The sequence below is a fragment of the Sinocyclocheilus rhinocerous genome, unplaced genomic scaffold (genome assembly GCF_001515625.1).
Source record: "Sinocyclocheilus rhinocerous isolate Xijiao unplaced genomic scaffold, SAMN03320098_v1.1 scaffold648, whole genome shotgun sequence".
In the NCBI taxonomy this organism is placed as follows: domain Eukaryota; kingdom Metazoa; phylum Chordata; class Actinopteri; order Cypriniformes; family Cyprinidae; genus Sinocyclocheilus; species Sinocyclocheilus rhinocerous.
The window spans coordinates 302,388-309,528 of NW_015633536.1; the positions used below are offsets into that span (position 1 = coordinate 302,388).

The 7,141-nt window shown below is 37.1% G+C and overlaps 1 pseudogene; it reads right to left on the minus strand.

Annotated features, from left to right (window-relative positions):
- Positions 1–4,098: 4,098 nt before the first annotated feature.
- The window catches only part of LOC107744278 (meiosis 1 arrest protein-like), a 9,886-nt pseudogene continuing 6,843 nt past the window's right edge, over positions 4,099–7,141 (minus strand).

Below are 7,141 nucleotides of genomic sequence, written 5' to 3' on the forward strand. Positions count from 1 at the left end.
TAAAAATTATAGTACAAGAGAATTCTGTAGTTATTCTTGCTTTTCCATTTCCAAAAATATACATGTACATGCATATCGAAGGAAAAATCTGGACTTGGCTTGTTAGGAGGGCATGCAATCACTCTGAATGCCCGATCCTTCACTCTCGGTCCCTTATTCATCTAGTCCTATGTTGTCCTGAACAGTGTCTGACATCTGAGGGATAATCCTGATGCAAAGTGAATATTAACCATCTGTGTAAAATAGGGGCCTTACTTCAAATGGGAGTTAAATGTTGGCTGAGTTTATATGTGTCTGCCTGGCAGTGTGTGAAGGTACAGACTGTTCCCTGTCCTGTTTTCTTTCTCGTTCACCCTCTCACTCATTTCCTTTTGTCCTCTCTCCAGTCTCCCCAAGTCTTTTCTTTCACTGCTAAAGTTTGTTTTCTTTTGAGCAGTCTGCCAAAATCTGATCTATTCATCACATTCTGCTGTATTTTTTCAACATTTAGTGCTCTTAAGCAGAAAAGCAGTGAATGTGTTGACAGAGCAGAGTCCTTCATCTAAAAAGAATGCATTGATTTGGTCCAAGGTCTGACTTGTTTAAAAATGCACAGTTTACCATCATACTGGGTTGCAGTGCTAAATTTTAACAGCGGATTACTCATAGGTATTAAAAAAGGAAGAGGACTGTCAACACTTTTTTTCCCCTCTTATTATTATAGTCATTTGCAGTCAGTATTATTTTTAATTTAGTTTGACAGTTATTTGTCTATTTAGTTACTTGTTGTTGGATATAATACAAACATACTTTATAAATATTTGAGACAAGCATCATGCTAAGCACAGATGTTTTCTATTTAGAGACCTATGTTACCACTAAAGCTTTAAATAGTGTATGTGTCTTAAAGAGGTCAAGTTATCAGTTTCAGTTTTGGCACCATGTGGATAAAAAAGGTATACATTGGTTCAGTTTGGATGCACTTCTCATGTTGTATTAGTTCCTGTTTTCTTGAATGTTCCGTTTATGTTTTCGTTCCGCTGGCCACTTGATGCTTGGATAACCGAACGGAAAACAGAACTGAGCTATTGTTCTCTGAAGTGTGAAGCAAATGATGGGGAAGTGCATTCGTTACTTGAAAATGTTACATCTTGCAACCAAAATTCAACAAAAAGAATCTCACAGGTTAAAATACAATCTGTACTGTACTTAAAAGTACACATCAGCGAACATCATTTTTGCATTAATCACCTAATATGTACTGTATATTATTTAAAGGGGTCATAGGATGCTACATGCACTTTTACAATTGTTTGAACTGAAATGTGTGTTGGCAGTGTGTGTACACAACCACCCTATAATGATAAAAATCCACCCAGTGTTTGTTTTTTTAATCTGGTTAAATGTTTTCCTCTTTCTCAAATCGAGCCGATCTCAGATGCCTGTCTGTGTGACGTCACACAGACAGGCCCCTCCCACGATAGTTTGATTGACAGTAGCGTTTCAGCACAGACTGGACTGGCGTCTTACCTTAGCTCCGCCCTGAGTGAGCTGTCATCAGTCCGCCATTGTTTCACCGCTGATGAAGACAAGAATGACTCCTAAGCGATTGAGGTGTTCTGTTGTTGTACATGTAATAATGTATATGTTCGCGCGAATCATTCATGATCCAGCCTCATCTACAGAAGAAGTGAGTATAATGTTTTGTAATGAATCTTTGCAAATCGCCTTTCCTAATAATGTGCTAATTAGCAAGTTTCAGGATGAATGCGGCTAAAGTAAACAGTTTCTCTGAGACCAGCTCGGAAGAGAGGGGCGGGGTCAGCATAGCTCATTAACATTTAAAGGAAAATGCTACAAAAACGGCGTGCTCTGAAAAGAGCTGTTTTTGACAGGATAAAAAATAATGTTTTGTAATGAATCTTTGCAAATCGCCTTTCCTAATAATGTGCTAATTAGCAAGTTTCAGGATGAATGCGGCTAAAGTAAACAGTTTCTCTGAGACCAGCTCGGAAGAGAGGGGCGGGGTCAGCATAGCTCATTAACATTTAAAGGAAAATGCTACAAAAACGGCTTGATCTGAAAAGAGCTGTTTTTGACAGGGTAAAAAGGGTGTTTTTTACACTACCATTGAGAAAGTTTAACCAAACTATGTTACAGACTTTTTATTAAGACCCCAAAGAATCATATGAACTTGTGGAAAATGGGCATCCTATGACACCTTTAATACCTAAAATGGACTTCTGACAAAAAGGTTGAATAGTATGCACATTGACACATATTTAACAAATATTGAACATTTTCTTAAAATGTTCTATAAATTATACTGTTAATCCATGTGGTATACAATAATATATTGATTTTGGAAACCTGAGATCGCTAACATTGTTCCTTTAGAGAAATATATGATATAGTCAAATTATAACAGTTCTTTTTAATGGATTATTAAATTTCTCAAGATAGTTTTTCCAACTTATTTTCACACCAAATATGTTTTAGGCTTGCTTGATTTCATTCTCATGTAAAATTTAGTTTCTATTCTTAAAAGGGCAACTGCAAAACATTAAACACCAGCAATATTTTTTTTAAAAAACCATTTATAATATACAAGAAGTGTTAATAAAAATATAGAAGTAATATATAAATAAAAAGTGTTTACAAAGATTAACTAAGACTAAAAAATTATTACAATGAATATTCTTAACTTAAGTGATTTGGGCACTGGTCCCTAAGACAATGCATGCTTGGAAAACAATATATATACTCCCTACTGAATCTTTTTCATAACAACTGAAAAGGTTAGGAAACCGTGAATGTAAAATATGAAAAAAAAAAGGGGAAATGACGTGAGATCTTCTCTCTATGTCTGCTTTTTATGCTGATTGCACAGTGCCAAACCTCATCATGACGTCATAAAGACAAGGCGTAGGTGGTGCCAGGTGGGTGGAATGACGGAAAACTTAATGAGGCAATACTGATGAGGTCTAGTAAGAGAGGCCCATCGAGTAACATTAGATCTCTCTGACATCAGTCTGCATTCAGAATCACGCTTCTCAGATCTCACAACTCTAAACCAGCGCCTCCAAAGCTGAACCTTGTTCCATTCCTGCTCAGCTGAGTACAGTGTGTCTCCCTTGGGGCTGTACTGGAGGCTTCCATAAAGGAAGACAATGGCTCTACTTTTCCACTACTCTGGCCTTCTTCCTCCTCAACTCTCTTCAGAGCCTTCTAGCCACAGCATTTACACTGAGAAGGCAGTTCTTTCTTTTTAAGCAGCCTTCCTTCTTGTCCTTTTACAATTCTGTGGTTTTGTATTTGATTTCTTTTAGCAACCTCAGCAGCTCACAATTATATATTTTTTCCCAGTTGCGGTGCAGGCTTTATTAAACCGTATGGAATGGCAGTTAGTTTAATTACTCCTCCAAGAGTGAAATTACGCTAGTTACTATAAGGACTGGTTTCATTGCAAACATTTGGGTAACAAAACAGCTTGTTTTGTGCATACTAGGTGTCTGAAATATGAAGGCTGTTTTTGCAGTGTTAGGCTCAAAGTTGCAAGTAATGTAACGAGGTTATTTAATCTGAGCTGTAATGTTTTTTAGATGTAAGGAGATACATGGAGCTGTGATGTTGCACTTACTAAATGGTATTCTGAAGAATTAACTTAACCTAGCCAGCCCTTGTCTTGTTAGAAATAATAAATAATTGTCAGGTTTTATTTTAAAACGTATTTAAAACTTTTTTTTTAAAGAATAATCAGATGCTATCCAACATTATCATGTTTTTTTCCCTGTGTTTTTATCTGTATAGCTAGCTTAAGGTGTATACCGAGTGTGTAAAACTGCGTTAGATGAGAGAATCTAAATTCAGTACTGTTTTCTCTTGCACAGTAGTGTTCTCTGAATAGTAAGCCAAATTTGTATAGCAAATATACATTTCAAATTAGCTGTACATATAATAGTGTATATCTGGTCATGTTCAAGTATGTAACATCCTGTCTGTGGGAGTTTAGAAACGATTGCTCTGAGTTTGTGCACAGAAGTTGGTGTCAGTGTGAGTGTGAGTGTGAATGTGCAATTTCCTCTCATAGTGAAAGTTTTATGCTTTCTCTCTTTCTCCTTACTGGATCATCAAAGGGTCTTCCTCCTCATAGCTGTCCTGGAAGAGGGCAGGGGCACAGGGTCGGTAGTGGCTGAGGGTTAGTAAAGGGCGAGGCATCTTGTTTAAAGGAATGGACGGCAGCGGGGCCACTGTGGCTCACACACGACTCTGAGACTGCCGACCCTGTCAACCAAAAATGACAGCAAACAAAAATGAGAAAGTTAGCAAGAGCAAAACATAGTGTCAGAACATGTCAAACTCTCTATTAGAGTATCTGTTTGGTGCTCTTTGTCTTTGACTGCACATTTTGAAACAAAAGAACCAAAGTCTTGAATGACTTGAATGTCTGTTTTGCTTCTCCTTCAAGCCTAGCTGTAAGTGTCATTGTGACCTTCTAACACTTCTCTGTGTATGCAGATTTAGCCCCTTTAGGCAAAATATTCTGTATTGCACAGAAATCTAATTTTGAAACAAAGAACATTATGATGTAAAAATGAATAATAAATGTTCATACGAAAAGTTTTTGCACTATTTCTAGGTCACTGATCAAATATGTAAAAGTCACAATAGTGATCATGTGACACTTTGTACTGATAATCAGATGTTCCATTTCCACTGAAGCTCAAGTTGCTCTTAGGATCATCCCAAATCATGCTGGAGAATATGATGATCAGGTTTGACAAACTCCCTATCAACTGGTGGAACTTGCATGCTTTATTTAAAATATAAATATCTCCTGTCACATTTCCTCAGTGCACTAGCATAATTACTACATTTTTGTGTTTGCAATTATATTTATGTAATATATTTATATAATACATTTATGTGTTTGCAAATATAATTATAATATAATTTGCATTATATCTTTCTATCGATCATGAACATGTTTATGATAGTGTGACATCACAAAGCATTTGTGGATGGAAAATCGGTCATGCTGAGTCTGATTGTGGAGAGTTTCAAAATAGGGACCCATTTATTTGTATTACTCTTTATCGTTTTCATTCTCACTTTCACTCTTTTTGTCTTCCCCTTGCGTGGGTGTTTCAATATTAGGCCAGTGCTTGGTTTCGTTTTTGATCTCTAGGGCAATAATTTCCCCTTTCCAACATCACACACGCACACAATTTCTCAATTCAACCCATTCAACTATCTTTGTAGGCATGTACTTAATAGAAAGATATTTTCTCTCTATTTATTTGCATTTTATTTTTTATTTTTTTATTTGGATTCAGATTTAGAGCTCAACTAAAATGGAGTAGTGTTTGAAAGTTCCTGAAGCTTGACAAACACCTCTTTGCTTTTAACCTGATTACATCTAATCTATTTAGGTCAACTTAAGTCAACACTGCTGACACAGTATCAGAGAGGTTTGTCATATCTCAGTTTTTATATAATGAATGTATGCCAAATTTGCCCTACAGATTTTCTTTAATTTCTCCTACAGCATCAAGAAGTTAATTAAAAGTCATAATAATACCAATAATTCTACAGCTATCAACTCCAACTTACTGTCCAAAACTCCAATTATAGCGAACTGCAGACCAAATACTAGTCAACACAGATCTTGACTAGATCTTCTATTCTATTCTACTCATTACTCTGTGATGGACATATCTTAGACATTCTGTTCCATTCTACTCCTCTAACCTGACGCTGTGTGGAGCCCTCTGGTGGTCGACTGGCGCCCCTGCGATGGCTGCGGCCCTGGCCTGAGAAGGTCTGGCTGCAGACTTGCACTTGCACTCTCACTTGCATTCTCAGACTTGCACTCTCAGACACTTGCGCTTCCGCAATTGACATCACTTGCAGTCTTTTTTATTTTTTATTTTGTTCTATTTATTGATTACTTTTTGTTTGAATCTCTCAACATTTTACAACAGTAGCCAGGTGGTGAAGACAAGAAATCTTGTTTAGTTTAATAACTAAATTACAATGTCACTTGCAATCGCCACTTGTACTCTCCGCTACCTGCGACATCACTTGCAATCGACACAAATCGTGCGTGTTGCCAATGGAGACAAGAAGCTGTGGTGGTGATTAAACGATTAAAACTAATTTTATACTATAACGTACAGGGTCCTGCAAGAAAAAGACAAGACCCGCAAATCCGTGGCCACAGAACAGCAGAATATGAATGCAATGCACAAAGTCTCTCATTAAGCATTTTCCTCCTGTAGAAAAACATAAACACTTAATATGGCTTAATGTATTAAGATACATTAAGTGCAATTAAAAGATCAAATTCGATATATAGTTATTATTTAATGTACTACAAGGCAAGCAGATGGCCATGAACACAATGCGCAAACTTTCACTTGTCCTCCCATACAGCAAAACGCTTAATGTGGCATAATAACGGATGATAAAGACAATTCAGTAGTCTTGTTGTTGACTCAAAATATATACAGAACAGCAAATATGAACGTGCATTATGAAATGTGATTTTAAAAGGATCAACTCCGTACAGGCAAGCAGACAAGCACAGAACGCAATGCGTTAAATTGCACGCTAAACATTTTTCTCCCATAGAAAAACATTATAAATAAAACACGTAATGTAGCTTAATGGACAAAGACAATGACATAAAAGAGCTGGAGACAGTTTATTCTATATGGAAAAACGCTTAACACGAAACTGTGCATGTTGCGTTTATTCTGGGCTCACCTGCTTGCCTGTACATATTAGTTATGTATATTAATAATGTAGAGGAACATACTGAGTTTGGCCTTTTTAGTCCATTATGCCACATCATGCCACGTTTTGCGGTATGGGAGGAAAATACTATCACCACCTGGCTACTGTTGTAAAATGTTGAGATTCAAACAAAAAGTAATAAAAAATAGAACAAAATAAAAAATAAAGACTGCAAGTGACGTCGCTAGCGGAAGCGCAAGTGTCTGAGAGTGCAAGTCTGAGAGTGCAAGTGCAAGGCTGCAGTCAGACCCTTTTGCCTGGCCTTGTGCTCCAAATTAGAGGTCTGCGCGGGACTGTTTTTTTAGTCCCGCTCCCGCAAGGTTCTATTCCGCCCCCACCCGCTCCCGCTATATATTCACTCTTT